The sequence below is a fragment of the Lithobates pipiens genome, unplaced genomic scaffold (assembly GCF_037356315.1).
Source record: "Lithobates pipiens isolate NorthernLeopardFrog02 unplaced genomic scaffold, aLitPip1_a1.2 Scaffold_27, whole genome shotgun sequence".
In the NCBI taxonomy this organism is placed as follows: domain Eukaryota; kingdom Metazoa; phylum Chordata; class Amphibia; order Anura; family Ranidae; genus Lithobates; species Lithobates pipiens.
Window position 1 is genome coordinate 135,494,685 of NW_027507788.1, and position 19,328 is coordinate 135,514,012.

The 19,328-nt window shown below is 43.5% G+C and overlaps 1 protein-coding gene across 3 annotated transcripts in view; it reads left to right on the top strand.

Moving 5' to 3' along the window:
• Positions 1–3,009: 3,009 nt before the first annotated feature.
• LOC143934146 (uncharacterized) overlaps positions 3,010–19,328 on the top strand; it is a 159,181-nt gene continuing 142,862 nt past the window's right edge. For 2 of the 3 annotated variants that reach the window (XM_077457509.1, XM_077457511.1), the window contains exon 1: positions 3,010–3,134. The gene's annotated coding sequence lies outside the window, so the exon portion shown is untranslated. Of the gene's footprint in view, positions 3,135–14,404; positions 14,536–19,328 lie in introns of those variants that run through there. The other variant, XM_077457510.1, reaches the window with a different exon arrangement.

Sequence of the window (19,328 nt, forward strand, 5' to 3'; positions counted from 1 at the left end):
TTATCTTTTAAATTATTATTCTATTATGGTATTATATTATTAATTATCTTTAAAGTATTATTATTTTATTATGAATGGGGGGGGGGGGGTTGTCGGAACGGAGCGTTGACCTCCCTGAAATGAACTTGCCACCTCCCTGAAATAAGTTTTTGCAGGTTGGGATCTCTGTAAAGAGGAACTGCAGTCTGCACACATCATTTGTAATAAAAACATCTTTGCCATTCTGAAGCTTCCCTCCAACCACTTTGCATATTCTTTTATATATATACTGTTATTCTGCACTTGTCAAATATGCTGCAGAAATCTCCCTCCACTGAGTCTGGCTGCATTCATTTTAACTGTGGGCAGCTGAAGCTGCTGCCTGTTTACTTCCTGGATTTACACAGAGACACATGTCCAGCTCTGCGGCTTTTATTGGCCCTCTTATGACTCATCCCCCCCTTCACAAGAGAGAGTGAGAGAGAGCTGTGCATGAAGTCAAAAGCTTAGGTTTATTACCAGAAAAGAAACAGGAAGTGGACTGTATAAGGTATTTACTGGCAGAAAAAAAACATGTTTTACCATCCAAAGTTAAAACAACAAGGGCAGAAGATTTAATAGATGAAAAGTTGAAAAAAAAAATGACTTAAGATCCGCTTTAAGGACTCTAGCTGGAGGATGTAAAAAACTGATGAAAGAACAGATGAAAAACTGATATAAAAATGGATGAAAAACTGATGAAAAGACGGATGAAAAACGGATATGAAAACCAGACTCATCCATCTTACAAACCGCTCAGTGTCTCCTAGCCCTCTCTGCCAATCCCTCCATTGGCTGCCACTCATCTAACAAATGAAATTCAAAATACTAAAAATAATTTCACAATGCCACCCACAACTCTGCCCCCAGCTACATCAATAGCCAAGTCTGAAAATACCAACCTAATCGTCCTCTTTGTTCCTCCCAAGACCTCCTGCTCTCTAGCTCCCTCATCATCTCCTCCCATATCTGCCTGCAGGACTTTCCCGAGCCTCACCCATCCTCTGGAATTCACTACCCCATACTGTCAGACTATTTCCAAATGCATCCACTTTTAGGCAATCCCTGAAAGCGTTTCTCTTCAGAGAAGCCTATCCTGCCTCCACATAACAACTGTACTTTCATTTTCTTCATTAGTTCATCCCCCATAGTTTTTTTACCTTTTTCTATAACTTGATCCTCCCTCCTAGATTGTAAGCTCTGACGAGCAGGGCCCTCTGACTCCTGTATTGAATTATATTGTAATTATACTGTCTGCCCTAACATTGTAAAGCACTGCGCAAACTGTTGGCACTATATAAGACCTGGTTCACACCTATACACATTTTTGATCTATTGAAGTCTATGGAACCAAAAACCAGAAAAAAGTCCCTGGGCCTTTCCATAAAATGTGAATTACATTCATAGGAAACCATGTTGAATGGACTGTAGTGTGTTTCTACAAAACTGAAAATGCACTAAAAATGCATAGGTGTGAACCAGGCCCAATTCTGTATAATAATGATAATAATAATATAAAAATGGATGAAAAACTGATGACAAACTGATTTAAAAATGGATGAAAAACTGATGAAAAAACAGATAAAAAAAAAACTGATATAAAAAACAGATTGAAACAATGTGACTGAACTGATGAAAGGAATAGTCTGCGTGTGTGAGAGGGGCCTAAGGCTCGATTCACACTAGCGCGTTTTTTGATGCATTTTGCATTTCTGCAGAAATTTTTTAACATGGGTTCCTATGGAACATGTTCACATCAATGCATTTTTGTGCCTCTGTGTTTTTGGAAAGGGTCGGGGACTTTTTTCATGCAAAATGCAGCGTTTTGCATGTAATAGAAGTCAATGGACCTGCATCAAAAACCGCTTTTTTACCGCGATTTGCGTTTTTTTTTCTTTTTTTTTCACTGTATATATCTGGTTGCTAAGCAACCACAGTGTAAAAAAACGCAAAACGCGACAAAATCGCTGTAAAAACGCGTGTCCAAAAACGCCAAACTACAAGCACCGTAAAAAGCACTGCAAAAACGCTCAAAAGCAACATGCATAGATGTGAATCGAGCCTAAGGCTTGAGTCACACCTATGCATTTTTAGTGCTTTTTGCATTTTGCAGATTTGCACTACAGTCCATTTAACATGGGTTCCTAAGGAACACCTTCTGTGGAGCAAATCTACAAAATGCAAAAATCACAAAAAATGCATAGGTGTAAATCAAGCCTAAGGCTGGATTCACATCTATGCATTTTTGGTGCTTTTTGCAGTAGTGTATACACCACTCTTCATTAAAGTCAATGGGCAGTGCGGCCGAAGTGCCGCTGCAGCTTTGCGTGTGCTTTTAACCCTTTTTTAGCCACTAGCAGGGGTTAAAAGCGCCTACTAGTGGGCGAAAAGCGCTGCTAAAACTATGGTAAAGCGGCGCTAAAACTAGTGGCGCTTTACCGCCAATGCCGCAGCGCCTCAGTGTGAAAGTGCCTTTAATGTCCCACAAGCGGCTTTATGTTGTGTTCACACGACCGGACTTTCCGGAAGACTAGGTCCGACGGTCTTCCGGACGGACTTTCGGCGGACTTCCAACGGATTTTCCGAATAAACGGACTTGGCCACACACAATCACACCAAAGTCCGACGGATTCGACCGTGATGACGTACGACCGGACTAGAATAAGGAAGTTCATAGCCAGTAGCCAATAGCTGCCCTAGCGTCGGTTTTGGTCCATCGGACTAGCATACCCACGAACTGATTTTTCGACCGGAATTGAGTCCGTCGGAAAGATTTGAAACATGTTCTAAATCTAAAGGTCCGATGAAGCCCACACACGATCGAATTGTCTGACGGATTCTGTTGAAAAGTCCGGCCGTGTGTACACAGCATTATAGTTCAAAAGTTTTGAAGACATCTTTCATCGCACTGATCTCAGAAGTCATCTCCTTTCATGGTTCTCCCTCCAGTGGCAATCAAAGGAATGTCATTTTTGTTTTGACAACTGCCATGTGTGTGTTGCACATGCAAAATGCAGCCGAGTCACCTTACCATGAAGTGGCCACGCCTTTGCCTGAAAGTTTACTGTGCGCCAGTCATACTGTAACCTGAGGAGAAACCAGACAGAACATACGAGGTGAGGAAAAGTTTATAACTTTCAGACTTTTACTGTATGTATACTTGTATGGTGTAATTTTCTTACCATAGTACCAGAAGAAATGGCTGTAATGTTCTGTAGAACTTTTATTACATATAGGTTTATGGCAGGTTTAAAAATGATCTGCAGCAAATGGCACTAAACTGTTTATGTGTAGAATATGCAGACTGCTCCGTCCTCCTTCAATTCAGTTTCTAGAGCAGGGGTGCCCAACCAGTGGCCCGGGACCACATGTGGCCCGCGGAGCCCTCTGATGTGGCCTGAGACCTCCTGCTCTGTGATGGAATAGAATACTGTTATTAATAGTAAGTTTATTACTAAAATCACAATGTATATATGGGCATATCTGTTCTGCAGTGGTTACTGATCCGCAGGTGCAGAGCAGTGCACCTGGGGGTTACATGCACTGATCCATAGGCACCTTTCACACGGTCAGTCCGACCCAATTGAACCCTCCAATTCACCTCTAAGGAGTAGAAGATGTAAATGGATTTGTGTCCGTTTACAAACGCCTACCTCCAATCCGATCTGCAAAAAAAAAAAAGTAGAGTGGGCTCTATAGAGTAGAGTGGGCTGCCATGCACCCGCTCCGCTCATTGTGGCCCACAACTGGTTACCAAATCGCTTAGGTGGTCCTCGCTCTTCAAAAGGTTGGGCATCCCTGTTCTAGAGTATAAGGGGGAAGAGTGAAGTACTTGATCTCCAGAAGATTTTACTCCCTTTCATGACTAAAGCATTTTATTGCTATTCAGCCCTGCGCTAATTTAACTGGCATTCGCGTGGTCATGCAACTCTGTCACCAAATGAAAAGTTAATCATGTTTTTCACACAAATAGAGATTTCTTTTGGTGGTATTTAATTGATTAATTAGTTTTTTTTGCGATATAAACAAAAAAAATTGAAATTTTTGAAACAAAAACAATATTTTTTACTTTCTGCTATAAAACATTTCCAAGAATTAAAAAAAAAAAAATCTAATTTCTTTATGAATTTAGGCCAAAATGTTTTCTGCTACATGTCTTTGGTAAATAAAAACCCAGTGTATATTATTTGTTTTGTGTGAAAGTTATAGCCTCTGATATAGATACTGGACTTTTTTTAATACTAGTAATAGCGGTGATCAGCGACTTTTAGTGGGACTGTGATAATGTGGCGAACAATCTGACACTAGCCGAAACTGGCTGGGGGGTACACTAAGACCCCTTTCACACTGGTGCAGAGCGGGCATTAGTGGTAAAGCGCCGCTATCAGGGCACTTTTAACCCCGCTAGCGGCCGAAAAAAGGGTTAATAGCGGGCGTGTTGCTGCGGCGGGAAAACGATTTACAGGCGACTCTGCAGCACTGCTCATTCATGTCAATGGGCAGGGCGTTTTGGGGGTGGTGTATACACCCGCACCACCCCAAAGATGCTGCTTGCAAGACTTATTTTACCGTCCTGCAAGCGCACCGCCCCAGTGTGAAAGCACTCGCCTGAAAATCGCCTCGGTGTGAAAGGGATGTAAGGCTTCATGTACACTGCTGCTGGTAAACGGACGTTTAGGAGCAGTTTGGCATTTTTTTCAACTGCTCCTGACTCTCTTCAATGTTATCTTATCAGTACATCTACACAGGGTTCTAAAAAAAATATATGGTGGGACTTTAAATGAAGCATAGCTACACAGTAAGTATGCAAGGACATGTCCGAAATTCATTGGTTGAGTTATAGAATTCAGAAGATATAAAGTAATAACATGATAAATAATGATATCAATAGATTATATTTCAGTATATATACAAGCACATATTGCAACATGATTTACAGTAATAATCAACATCTCAATAAAATTCATGATTGGAAAAAAGCAGAAATAGTCTTCAATTGATTGAAGGGGGGGGGGGGGATTTCAGACATATGCTTGCAAATGGTAGCATAAAAGCGCTCTACGCGTTTCGTGGAGTTCATCCACTCATCAGGAGAAGTTCCAGGGGTTAAAATTTTCTACAAAGGGATAAGTAAACGCATGAGGATCAAACAGGAACAGCACAAAAGGGCAGAGGAATAGAGAGAGTGGAGAAACTCAGCTCCCCCAAACACTCTTACCTACAATGAGACTGTAACTTGAGGAGAAAAAACGTTACGAAAAAAAACCCTGTCCATACCAGGCAGCCCGGCAGGTCAGGAAAGGGAGGGGATGAGCGAGAGCCCCCCCCCTCCTGAACCATACCAGACCGCATGCCCTCAACACGGGGGGGGATGGATGCTTTTCAAAGCACCTTGTCTCCAAGATGTCCCACCTTACCCGGTGGTTGTTTGGGGTCTGCGGGCGGGGGCCTTATCGGAAACTGGAAGCCCCCTTTAATAAGGGGCCCCCCCAGATCCCGACCTCCCCCCTGTGTGAATGAGTATGGGGTACATCGTACCCCTACCTATTCACCTGGAAAAAACTAGTGTAGTATAGTGTTAAAAAATACAGTAGACAGTTTTTGACAAGTCTTTTATTAAAAATCTTCTTCGCTGCTCATTCCTCCATCTTCTCCCGCATAAGTTTTTGACAAGTATTTTATTAATAATCTTCTTCACCGCATCTTCCTCCATCTTCTCCCGCATCTTCATCCTCCGGTCTTCTCCTTCTTCCACTCTTCTTTGTCCGTTGTTCTTCTTCCTCTGCCGCCGCCGCTGCTCCCGCCGACGATCCATCTCCGATGCTGCGTCCCGCTGATCTATCGGCGCCGATGTCCTGCATTCCTTAAATAATGAGGGGCGTGGAAATCGGATTATGTCACCCGGAGGCCACGCTCCTTGTGATGTCACAGACCCATCATACCCCATGGCGGTGACATCGCAAGGGGCGTGGCCTCCGGGTGACGTAATCCAATTGCCACGCCCCTCGTTATTTACGGAATGCAGGACATCGGCGCTGACAGAGCATCAGAGGAGGGTGCATAATGTTGCACAGATGTCAGCCAAGTCGCTCCTGAAGTTGTACTGACATGCGGCTTTGAAATCATGCGATTTCAAGTGAAGTTGCTCGATTTCAAAGCCGCATTCAGTGTGGGGGGGTAAAAGATATAGAATTATAGAATTCAGTAATTTAGCTCGTCTAAATATACCCTCACACAAACCTCAAAATTGTGTGAACTGCCCTCTAAGGCCCCTTTCACATGGGCGATTCGATCAGTTCCACCTGTTTTACAGGTGGACCTGATCGGATGCTCCATTCACTTCTATGGAGTGGCGGGTGTCCGCTGTGACATGTCCGCTGACACCTGCCGCTATCCGATCCGATCCTGTCTGTGAAATCCAGACAAATGGAAACCCTATTTTCCATCTGTCTGGAGGATCGGATCGGATCGGATGAAAACGGATCTCCCATAGAGGACAGCGGGGCTCTGAGAGATCTGTCTCTGAGAAGGGCCTGTCATCTGTCTGTTTAGCGGGGATCAGCGGAGTGATTTTCACTGAGCAAAATGGAGTGCACCGGGTTAAAAGCCCGTGTGAAAAGACCCTCGGTGTTCCTACAAACAGCAATGTATGCCTGTCCATGTTGGAAGAGTATGCTGGGACTGGTAGCTCCTCTGTAGGACTCAAACGCACATAGATTGTCGCCGTTTCTGAGAACACGATTGCTGCTATTTCGGAGAGTATCGGTCACCTTGGATATCTGATGACAGCAGAGCGCTGTAGACAAGTTGATTGCAGTAACCTGTATTTGAATATGAATAGCTCTATTTCAGCTCCATTGTCTCAGTGTAACTCTAAGACCTTTTATTCCTTCTTTCAGTGCTGCATTAAAACTCCTTAACAAACGCATTCAATAACTGGCTAGACAAGCCTGGAGAACATTTTAGCCGTGCAAAACAAAAAGCATGTGACCTTAGTGCATAGTTTTCTTGTGTGTTGGTGCCATAGTAAGTTATATATTTCCGTTGTATCTGTTTGTTTGCTTGCAGTTGTTAAAGCTGAATTCTAGGTATGGATTTTATAGCATAGTTACATTAATGCAGTTTGAACCAAGGTAAGCATACATATTTCATACCTGTGGGATCCCCGTGGAAGCTGAGAATCACTGTAGTAGCTGCTGTACTACAGTGATCGCCACTGCCTTCTGTGTTCTCTGATTGAGCAAGATGGTGAGGCAGGGTCATGATGTCACAATCACCACCTTGTCCAATGCCTTGCATTTATTAAAGTGTTGTTAAGCCACTATATACACTTTTCAGTACCCTCTCAGTTTAATTATGTAAGGTGCCCCAGTGTCTGTGCTTTGTAAATGTAGCACCCTGGAGTTTAGGCAGGGTTGTTCCTCACATATTTACTTGCAGGAAGTAGTTATCCTGGTTGATTGTTAGAGATCCATTGATTTCTCCCTAAGTTTTGCCTTGGCGCACTTTTCTCTTCTACCACTAGGTGGCCGGGTACTTGGTGGTATTAGATATGAGAAGGGCAACCCAAGGTCAGTTTATGGGTTTATGGGGTATCTCAGCCAATGGGCAAGGCTTTTCTTGGATCACTTGGCCTGCTGGGAGAGCCTATATATTCGAGTGGAATCAGGTGATCCAGGTTCTGTGCCACCTGGACAGCTGTCTGGGTGGACGTATGTCATGTTCCCTGAGCTGCTAGGCTGGAGATTGTGCCAATCCCAGGGGCGTCTGGCTGCTAGGCTGTCTGAGGGCCTATCCAGAAGCAAGAGAGCAGCACAGAGTTGGGATTTCAGTTTGCAGTCCAACCAGAAGTAACGGTTCTGCTGGCCGGAGAGCAGGTCAGTGCTTGGAGGTAGAGGGGAAGCTGTCGCCACTAGGAAACCAACCGCCTAATTACCAGGGACCACAGTGAGTAACTGAAGCAAGTACCGGATCAGTATTCTCACTGAACGGCCATAGTGGAGAATCGGGAAACTTCAGACGGTGGTCAAGTCAGGTACCCAGCCAGCAGAGGTGACGCTTGCTGAGCCGCCTTGTGTGTCAAGCCAGGGACTAAGTGGGCCAGTGGGGTGAAGCTTAACCACTTGCCGACCAGCGCACGACGATGTACGTCGACAGAATGGTACGGGCAGGCAAATGGGCGTACATGTACGTCCCTTTAAATTTGCCGCCCTGCCATCGGGAGCACGCCGCCGGCGGTGCGCTCCCACGCTGGTCGGGACCCCCGTGAGTCCGGTCGCGGGACCCGCGGACTCGATCGCTGCGGGCATCCCCGCGATCGTCTCACGGATTGGCCGAATGGAGAAGTGCCGTTGTAAACAACATTTCTCCATTCTGCCTAGCAACTAGTGACGCTGATCTCTGCTCCATGTGATTGGAGCAGAGATCAGTGTTCACTAAATGAAAGCCCAACCCCCCCACAGTTAGTAACACACCCCTAGGAACACTTAACCCCTACACTGCCACCCACTGGTTAACCCCTTCACTGCCAGTGTCATTTACACAGGAATCACTGCATTTATATAGCAGTGATTACTGTATAAATGACAATGGTCCCAAAAATGTATCAAAAATGTCCGATGGGTCCCTCACAATGTTGCAGTCACAATAAAAATCGCTGATCGCCGCCATTACTAGTAAAAAAAAAAAATAGTAAAAAATTATTAATAAAAATGCTATAAAACTATCCCTATTTTGTAAACGCTATAACTTTTGCGCAAACCAATCAATAATCGCTTATTGCGATTTTTTTTACCAAAAATATGTAGAAGAATACGTATCGGCCTAAACTGAGGGAAAAAAATGTTTTTTTATATATTTTTGGGGATATTTATTATAACAAAAAGTAAAAAATAATGCGTTTTTTTCAAAATTGACGCTCTATTTTTGTTTATAGCGCAAAAAGTAAAAACTGCAGGGGTGATCAAATACCACCAAAAGAAAGCTCTATTTGTGGGAAAAAAAGGACGTCAATTTTGTTTGGGAGCCACGTCGCACGACGGCGCAATTGTCAGTTAAAACGACGCAGTGCCGAATCGCAAAAAGTGGTCTGATCTTTGACCAGCAAAATGGTCCAGTCTCAAAGTGGTTAAGGAGTATCGGGAGTGCCAAGCTAGGGACCCAGCAGATCTGATGCTTGAGGAAGATAGGAGGAGCTCAAGGGATTCAGTGACAGTGAATCAGAGGGCCTAGTGAGAGACCAAGAGCTCAGTGTACTGAAGAAATGCAAGGAGAAGTTGTAGTGAAGGTGAAAGGACTGTTACGCTATGTGTCAGGAACTGTTAAAGACTGTTGCCGTAGGAGACAGCATTCCTGCAAGTGCAGATGTGGCTTTTTTCTGGAGGCCTTTCCCTGCATGGCTGTCCTATTGATGTCTCGGAGTCTGCTATTTGAACTTGCAACTACTCAAGGGTGTCCTGGCCCTAACCTTATTTCCCCCATAAAAGTTTGTAAGAGAAATAAACATCTGTTTTGCATTTATAACTTGCACCCACTATGCCTCACAACCCACCATATACAGAAGGATGTCCGCTATCTCTGGCCCTGGAGGTTCTCATTAGACCGAAGGAAGCCAGAGACCTTGCTACATAAAAATAAGCAGCTATATACCTGATTTGTGAGCGCTAGACAGTTGCAGTGGCGGAGCTGAGTATCCCCCGCTGATGTCAGTCAGGAGGGGAGGAGGAGAGAAGGAGAGAGGCGGCGGGTCACCTGAGCGCCGATTAGCACTTGAAAATGAGTTATATGCTGCATATGTTTACAATACACAGACACTGGGGCACCTTAAATAATTAAACAGAGAGAATACTGTAAAAAATTAACTGTAATTTGAGCAGCAGGAGGGGGCGGACACGGACATGGAGCATACAGGCAGGGTGGGGAGGGTGGAGGAGGACACAGGAGCACAGAGAAGGACAGAGGAGAGCTGTGGATGACGGAGGCATGTAAAACTGACAACTGTGTCAGGGCTCAGCAGCCATGATAAACCATGGTCAGTTTACATAGGGACAACAGAAACTGGCAGGATGGATCAGCCAGGTTTTTTAGGTGATAGAGAAGGCCAAATTTCACAGCACAAGCACAGTGCTGTATAACATGCTTTAAAGAAGCAGGATCCATGTTTTTTTTTAGGTTAACAAAAGCTTTAAGAAAAATGCAAAGCGTTTTGTGAATGGCACCCATGCTGAGCGAATGATGTGTTCACTATGCAGCAGAGCGGTTGCTCAGCACAAAACCCAGAACAGCAAGGATCACTGTAGTAGCAGTTTTAATACAGAGATTTTTCACCTGAACCGGCCAAAAAACACATAGGACGCTTTTCAAAAGCACACTGCATTTGCCATATACATGTGTGAACCAGCTGCATTGAAAGCCGTTCACATTCACTATTCATGTTATGCACATTAGACGTGGTCCAATTCACATATATATGAACCCAGCCTTAGTAAATATAAACTGCTAAATACCTTTTCTCATCAGCAGTATATAGCAGTCTTGTGACTTCTATCAGTGTCCACCGAGCACTGGTTAAAGCTTTTAGGAGGAGTTTTCATTTTTCCCTAATTGTCCTATGGGGCTGGAGGACCCCTGATCCTCTGTCTGCACAGTGCTGATTGGACCTGTGCTGATCACATGCATACACATACATTACAAAAAAAAAAACTCTCCACAATGCACACCAAACTGAACATGTGTGCTTGCTGCCAAGGCTCTTTTCTATCAGCAGATAGATTGGGGACTGTGGAAGAAGGGGAAGATCGAAGGAGACAGGATCAAACAATCTGTTTACACAATGCAGAGGATTAAACCCTTAGGTTCTACAGTGAGTATAACAAGCATGTTTTACTGCATATACAGACTGATTTTACTGTTGTGTGCTCTGCTATTGGCCAGGCAATCTTCAGGGACCCGTGACGTGTCCCAGAAGATTGCAGGGATGGGCTGCCTAGGGGGAGAGGAAGAGTCGCCTAGGTGGCCAAGAAAGCGGAAGGAGAAAGTGGAACAGGAAGTCCCTCTAAAGAGAAGGTTCCCCCCCCCCAAAAAAAAAATATGGCATGTAAAGGGGCAAGGAGTGCTTAAAGGGGAAGTTCCCACTTTTGGGTGGAACTCCACTTTCAGTACCTGGCTACATAACCATGTTACTGCAGGAAAGTGTCCCATAGAGAAAATAATTTCCCCATGACAGCCCTCATCTCCTCCTTTTCTTATACCAGTTCCATGAGTGTTGCAGGCAGTTACTGTTTTCAGACAGTTTTATACACAAGGCTTTATTATTTTCTTTACAATATTGTAAGAGAATCCAAGGCAATCCCCAGCATATCCAGCCAAAAGATATGGAGCCACGGCTTTGACTGGTTGGGTAATGAGTAAGGTCAGAGGCAGGCTCAGGAAGAAATGCAAATAACTTGCTGGTACTTGTAGGAGGAGGACTAGCTAGGACTTGACACGCTGCATGCACTAATATGCTTAAAGTGTATCTCGATCCAATAATGTTTTAAAATGTAATACTAGATGGATTGTCTAGTTTTTATTGATGTCTGTTTCCCGGACTGCTGACCATTATTACCTGGGCAGAAAGTGAGGGAAATCCTAACATTTCACTTTGACAGTTGACATTGGACCAGGAAGTCAAGGGATATCTCCACCGGGGACATCTTTCTCAGTGACAGCTGTACAAGTGGGGATTTCCCCTCACTTTGGAGAGATTTACTTTTAATTCCTGTTGTATCTCCAATAGGAAGTAAAAGAAGATCTCCCAAAAGGGCCACAATCTAGTAAAACATAAAACAAACTCTAAGAAAAATACAGTTTGGCTTTAGGCTGGATTCACACTATTGCTAATTGGATGCAGATTTCCCTGTATTCAGTTCACATAGCAGGAGATTGTGACCGGCTCTCTATGGTGCCGGTTCACACATCTCTGCAGCGGCTCTGGTGTGAATTGCACAGGAGCCCTGTGCGTCTTTTGGTCTGTTTCAGGTCCGAATTCAGCCCAAAATTCAGGCTGAAATCAGTCCTGAAACTGCGAATGGAAACGCACCAGACTCCTGCTGTGAGCCGCTGTGTGTTCTAGTGTGAATCCAGCCTCAGATACACAGTGGGGTTGAGTTACTAAAACTGGAGCACTCAGAATCTGGTGCAGCTGTACATGGTAACTAATTCGTTTTAACTTCAAATTGCTCAGTTAAGCTTTGACAATAAACACTCATTTACATTGGAGTGATTTGTCATGCGATTTGAGAGGTCAAATCGCATTAAAATTTGCAGCCTATTGGCGGCTATAACCCAGTTCTAATTGGTGCGACGCCAACTTTGCGGCTCCACACCAATTTGCAAATGTAGTTCCTGCACCACTTTTGGTGATTTCGGGTGCGACTTCAATAGACATCTGTGCATGAAGCTGCACAGATGTCTTTCAAGTCGTACCTGAAGTCACACTGAAATGCAGCTTTGGAATCATGCGATTTCAGCACGATTTAAAAGCGGCATTCAGTGTGAACGAGGGCTGATTGAAAGCTGATTGATTTCTATGTCCAGCAGCACCAGATTTTGCTCTCTTTAGTTTTAGTAAATCTCCCCCACTGAGTGCGAGCCATGCTGTACTTACATCACTACACCCAATCACAGCGCCAGAGCAATTGTTCTCAGATGATGCACCTCGAGTTTTAATAAAATGGTGAAGGAAGGGGAACCCTAATGCTACGTACACACGATCGCACATTCCCACAACAAAATCCATGGTATTTTTCTTGACGGATGTTGGCTCAAACTTGTCTTACATACACAAAGTTGTCGGAATTTCCAAACGTTAAGAATGCGGTGACGTACAACACGTACGAAAAGCCGAGAAAAATTAAGTTCAATAGCCACTCTTCTGCTTCATTCTGAGCATGCGTGGAACTTTGTGCATCGGAATTGTGTACACACGATTGGAATTTACACAAACAGATTATGTTGTCGGCAAATTTGAGAATCAGATCTCAAATTTTGAGATTCTGGAAATTCCGATGGAGCCTACACACGGTCGGAATTTCCGACAGCACGCTCCAATCGCACATTTGCCGTCGGAATGTCCGACCGTGTGTAGGCGGCATAATAGGTTTTTACTGAGGTCTGGCTCCTGAATGGGGAGATTTTTCCCACTACCTGTCATGTCATCATGAAAGAAAATGAGGAAATCTCCCCATTGGGGACACAGTGGTAGAAACCTGACTCAGATCTGTATCAAAATTTGAATTTCAATAAAAACGTTACATAGTTTTGGCTTGAGTTCTACTTTAATGATAATAGCATGCTTTTGTGAAGAACCAATCTAATGTTCAGAGCAAAAAACAAAATGTCATGCTCTGCAGCCCAGCTGTCTCTATATGTTTTCTGTACCTGGACCTTTATGGCACAGTGTGTTAGGGCTCATCACACGGGCGCCGAGACCCATACACCATAATGGGTCGTTTGTTTATGTGTCTACAACTGCCAGGTGCTTCGCTCAGACAGCTCATGTAAGTCTATAGCAGGGGTAGGGAACCTCGCCTCTCCAGCTGTTTTGAAACTACAAATCCCATCATGCCTCTGCCTCTAGGAGTCATGCCTGTGATTGTTAGGGTCCTGCAATGTCCCCTGGTCTATAGTGACACTCACCCACCCACTTGTCAAGTTATGATGAGTGGGTATCCCCATAGACTTTCATGAGCTGCCTCCTGGAAGCAGCACCTGGTTGCTCCAGATGCATAAACAATGGCTCATTGACAGTGTACGGGCTTTAGTGCCCATGTGAATGAGGCCTTAAGCTGGCCATACATTAAACAATTTTCCCATTCAATTTCCTTTAGATTTAAGTTCAACTATGTAGTGCAAGTGCCTGCCTGACTGCATACAAATTAAAAGTCTTTAGGTTTGACCTCATATTATATGGTTTTTGATAAACCTACAGGAAAACTGTACAAGAAAATTGTATAATGTATGAACAGCCTTAATCTGTGAATCCAATTTAGTTCTGATATATTATATACCAACTTTCTTATGGTCCCGCTGAGCCAAAGTACAATCTTATTCCCTTATTGGGAGGAGTTGTAAATACAGCAGCCTGTGAAAGGCGGCCTGAGATTAAACGTATGTAACAACCAGGGTGTATAATGTACAGTTGACTGCCGGGGGTGTTTCTCAATCTGCACTTCAGCCTTGGTGTTTTCTCTGTAATTTTTCCAATTGAAATACAATCAAATATGACCACTCCTTTGTGCTTTGACGTTAGCTAACCTTTTTCATCAATGAAAGTTATTTATTAACAGCGACATCATTAAAACATGTAAGCAACATATATTTATATAGCACCACACACCTTACTGCCCAACTTTCTGAGATGAGAAAGAAGGACACCTATCAAGGCAAAGTCCAAACCTCTCTGACTACAACAGGGATTCCTCAATGGCCCCTCAGAATTGAAACATACAACTTTACATTGGTTCAACAAGGTCCAATGTAAGTATGCAATAGATGGATGGATTCCGGAAGATTTGAATGATTGTGGCTCCAACTTGCAAAATGTCACTTGTTGAGTATATAAGTTCATGCCCTGTAGATACTGTAAGAACTAGGTTATCCTGGTATATAGTAGACTAGTGATTCTCAACCAGGGTTCCGTGGAACCCTAGGGTTCCTCCAGAGCTAGCTAGGGGTTCCTGCAGCATTGAGCAATTTCTGCCTCTCAGATAAGTTCCCACTGACACCTTTGATCTTTTTAACTATCTGTAAGGAGGTCATTCTTTCCAATGACCACAAGTGTAAGGTCCTTTCTTCCCACTGACCATCACACTAATGTATCATGAGTTGTAGATTTCTAATTTTTAGCAGGGGTTTAGCAGGACCAGAGAACTATTTCAAGGGTTCCTCTGTGTTCAAAAGGTTGAGAAAGGCTGTAGTAGACTATAGAACATACTATATTTTCTTTAATAGAATCCATCCCAGACAACGTATTTTTTTTGGACTCTAGAACAATGTACTTAGAGGCGTTGGGAACTTTTAGACTTACAACTATTGTCAGAAGAAGGAATACCAAAGCCGAACCACGCTTTGGCAAGGCAGCTCCCAAACAGCAAGGCTTCCCGTCATAGGCACCCAACAGCAGCTCAAACCATAGAAATACAGAAAGGAGTCCCATACCAAAACCGGATAAAAAAATGCCAAGATCATTTTCATTGCTGGAATCGTAGCCAATGCTTTCAGGGGCAACACCACTCCCCCTTCTTCAGGGCTACAAGAGCAAGCAAAATAGATAATGATGAAAAATAATATCTAGATATGAATATGTACCACAAAATCTAGAAGATCACATAATAACAAATTTGTCACATGATCTTCCATTGTCTTGATTGCAATCTGTTTAGAAAGCAAGTTTCTGCCCCTTTTATGCCGCTTACACACAACCGGACTTTCCAGCAGACTAGGTCCAACGTGATCAGTCCGTCGGACAATCCGGTCGTGTGTGGGCTAGTCCGATCTCTTTTAAAAAAAAAAAAATCAGATGGACCTAGAAATAGAACATGTTTCAAATCTATCCGACGGACTAAAAATAGGGAAAACCGTTCGTCTGTTTGCTAGTCCGACGGACCAAATACGACGCAAGGGCAGCTATTGGCTACTGGCTATTGAACTTACTTGTTTAGTCCTGTTTACGTAATCACATTCAAAACAAACAGACTTTCAAACGGACTTAGTCCGGTTGTGTGTGGCCAAGTCCGCTCGTTCAGAAAGTCAGTCGGACCACCGCGAAAGTCCGTCCATCAGCCTTATCCTGGTATACGAATAGCAGTTGACTGGTAGAATCCATTCAAGACAACTGATTTTTATTTTAGCTAGGAATACTATTATCCCCTAAAGCAGCCATTATTGATCAGATTGCACCATTAACACCTATGTTCACGAGTACTGCTATCCTTGAAGATCAAAAGGTCCCACCCCAAGATCTATGTTGTATGCATTGGTTCTTTTCCTACCTGTGTTTTAAGGTTTGTGTGCATTGTGTTGACATGTCTGTAATATCACTTGGAAGTATTCATGCAAGAACAGCTGGAAGTAGTTAACAGAAGCCAGAATATTACGCAGGGCAGGCTGGTACAAAAATAGGATGCCGATTTTAGGATAAACTGCATTGAGTACATTATCACTGCAAGCAATTTGACTATAGCACACTGTTTATCAGTTTAAAATCTGCCCTTAGGCTCCATGCACACTAGAGGTGCTTATCGCTACTGGTATCATGATTCAAAAACAATTATCTTGTCAACGATTCGATTTCCGCAATGCATCATGATGCATCACAATTACTGCCCATGGTTTTCATCAAAAAATTCAAGCAGTCAGAAGTACTCAATTTTTTTATTTTATCTGTTCTTAAAAAAAAAAAAAAAAAAAAAAAAAGGACACTCCCTGCAGGTAGCAAAGTCTGAACACATCAGACAACAATATTTATTTAGAACAGTAAATACTGAGTGGCACAGCTCCCTTTATATTACACAGCTCCCCCTGCACATTCCACTGCCTCCCTGCACATTAAACAGTGCCCTTTACATTCCACAGCCCTGTTTACATTCCACAGCCCCTTTACAGTACACAGCCCCTTTTCATTACAAAGCCCCCCTTTTCATTACACAGCCCCCCTTTACATTACACAGCCCCCCTTTACATTACACAGCCCCTTTACATTACAAAGCCCCTTTACATTACAAAGCCCCCCTTTTCATTACACAGCCCCCCTTTTCATTACACAGCCCCTTTACATTACAAAGCCCCCCTTTACATTATACAGCTCCCCTTTACATTACACAGCCCTGCCATTGTAGTATAAAGTTAAAAACAATTACTGCCAGTGCCTCTGTTTCATAAAGCCATCCTATGCTGTGTAAGGGTTAATGTAAACCGATAACTCTACCTTATTATGTCCGATCTTTCATAGCCGTTCATGTGACGTGCAATCAAATCCTAAATACCAATAAATGTGACAGTGAATAAAAAATAGTAGCTGCTATCACGCAAAGTGTTTTCACTCCACCTATATAAAAAAAATACATAAATAAACAGTGCTGCGCTACTAAAAATACAATATGCATAAACAATACAATAAAGACAGGAACTAAAGATTCCAGTCCATGAAAAAATATGAGTAAAACAGGTGACAGAAAATAGTCCACCATTCGTGTAAGATGATCCAAATCTGTGCTCGTGCTCTCCTCCACCTGTGTATTAGGCTGCTCATCTTACAATTTGACTCCTGTTTCACCAGCGGGTCAAATAAAGCAGTTCCCCTCTGGGGATATCACAAGGGACTAGCGTAAAACTGACACCAGAAATCCTCAACTCTATACACTTCCTCTAAGTGGTTGACAAGCTCTCCAAGTGTGCAACGATCAGCATATGTATAAAAACAGGATGGCGAGATCTAGTGCTCTCTGTTTAACCGGTTCTCGACCAGCCGCCACAGTTTTACTGTGGCAGAATGGCACGGGTGGGCGAAACGATGTTACCTTATGTCGGTTCGCCTTTTGACCACTAGGGGGGCTCCCGCAGCTCGTCGCTGGAGCCGATGCGAGTGCCCGCAGCACACCCGTGATCGCTCGTGACAGAGCGAGAACCAGGATCTGTGTGTGTAAAGTATGAACACCGATCTCTCTCTCCTAATAGTCCCATCCCACCCACAGTTAGAACACACGCAGGGAACACAGGTAACCCCCTTGATCGTCCCCTAGTGTTAACCCCTTCCCTGCCAGTAACATTTAGACAGTAATCAGTGTATTTTTTTGTTCGATGTATGATTGTCACTGGTGTCAAAAGTGTCCGATCTGTCCGCCGCAATATTGCAGTCCCGATAAAAATCGCTGATCACCACCATTGCTAAAAAATAATAACAAAAATGCCATAAATCTATCCCCCATTTTGTAGACTCTATAATTTTTGCGCAAACCAATTAATATGCGCTTATTGTGATTTTTTTCTTCTACGTACCTTGAAGCAGACACCAGGCCTCCTAAGAGAAAGATATTTTGTCATTCGTCCTTAAAAAAAATACATCGGTTTTTAATCCTCTGAATGCAGATAATAAACTCATTGTTGTATTTAGGAATTTGGTAGTGGAAGACTTGGAAAATATAAATATTAAAACTATTAAATCCCCTCAATGGCTGAGAAGGGGATTGATCGTATTTAACAAAATAAAGATGTGGTGATTTGCCTTGCGGACAAGGGGGGGGGGGGGGGGGGTAGTAATTATGAGTAATTGCCGTGTACAGGCGATCAGACATTTCGACAACAAAACCGTGGATTTTTTTTCCGACACAGGTTGGCTCAAACTTGTCTTGCATACACACGATCACACAATCATGTTATTGGAAATTCCAAATGTCAAGAACGCGGTGACGTACAGCGCATACGACGAGCCGAGAAAGATGAAGTTCAATAGCCAGTGCGGCTCGTCTGCTTGATTCCGAGCATTTGTGGAATTTTGTGCGTTGGAATTGTGTACACACGCTCGGAATTTACTACAAGTTTTGTTGTCCGAAAATTTGAGAACCAGCTCTCAAACATTTGTTTTCAAAATTTCCGATTTCAAATGTCCGATGGAACATACACACGGTCAGATTTTCTGACAACAAACTCACATCGAACATTGGTTGTTGAGAATTCTGACCGTGTGTACGCGGCATAAGCAGTATTACCAAGAGGAGATGAGTAGACAAATGTCTGATATGGAAACGTACTCTCTGCTTAATAAGAACTCCATGTTTGAGTTCAAAAAGCAATTGGAAGTATTGGTGGAGAAAGGGGAAAGGAAAGGTATACTTACCAAGAGAGAAGCATTTAGGGGATGGAGCCCACATGCTGACGTCACACCGTAGCTATACAGTTGGATTTGTATCTATGCTTGTATAGCTAGCACGGCTTATAGTGCCTTACTTGTGAGTATGTTTGACTCATCTTTTATGGAAATAAATTGGTTTTAAACAGAGAGCACAAGATCTCGCCATTCTGTTTTTATACATAGTAGGTGGAGGAGAGCACAGGCACAGTTTATTTGGATCATCTTACACGAATGGTGGATTATTTTCTGCCACCTGTTAAGGGTCCTTTCACACGGGGCGGATCAGTGCTGATCCGCCCCATGGATATCCGCTTGCTCAGCGGGGATCGCCGGAGCGATCTCCGCTGAGCAGGAAGAGGACAGGCCCATCTCTGCACACTGCGCAGGGACGGACCTGTCACAGCGCCGTTCTCCCCTATGG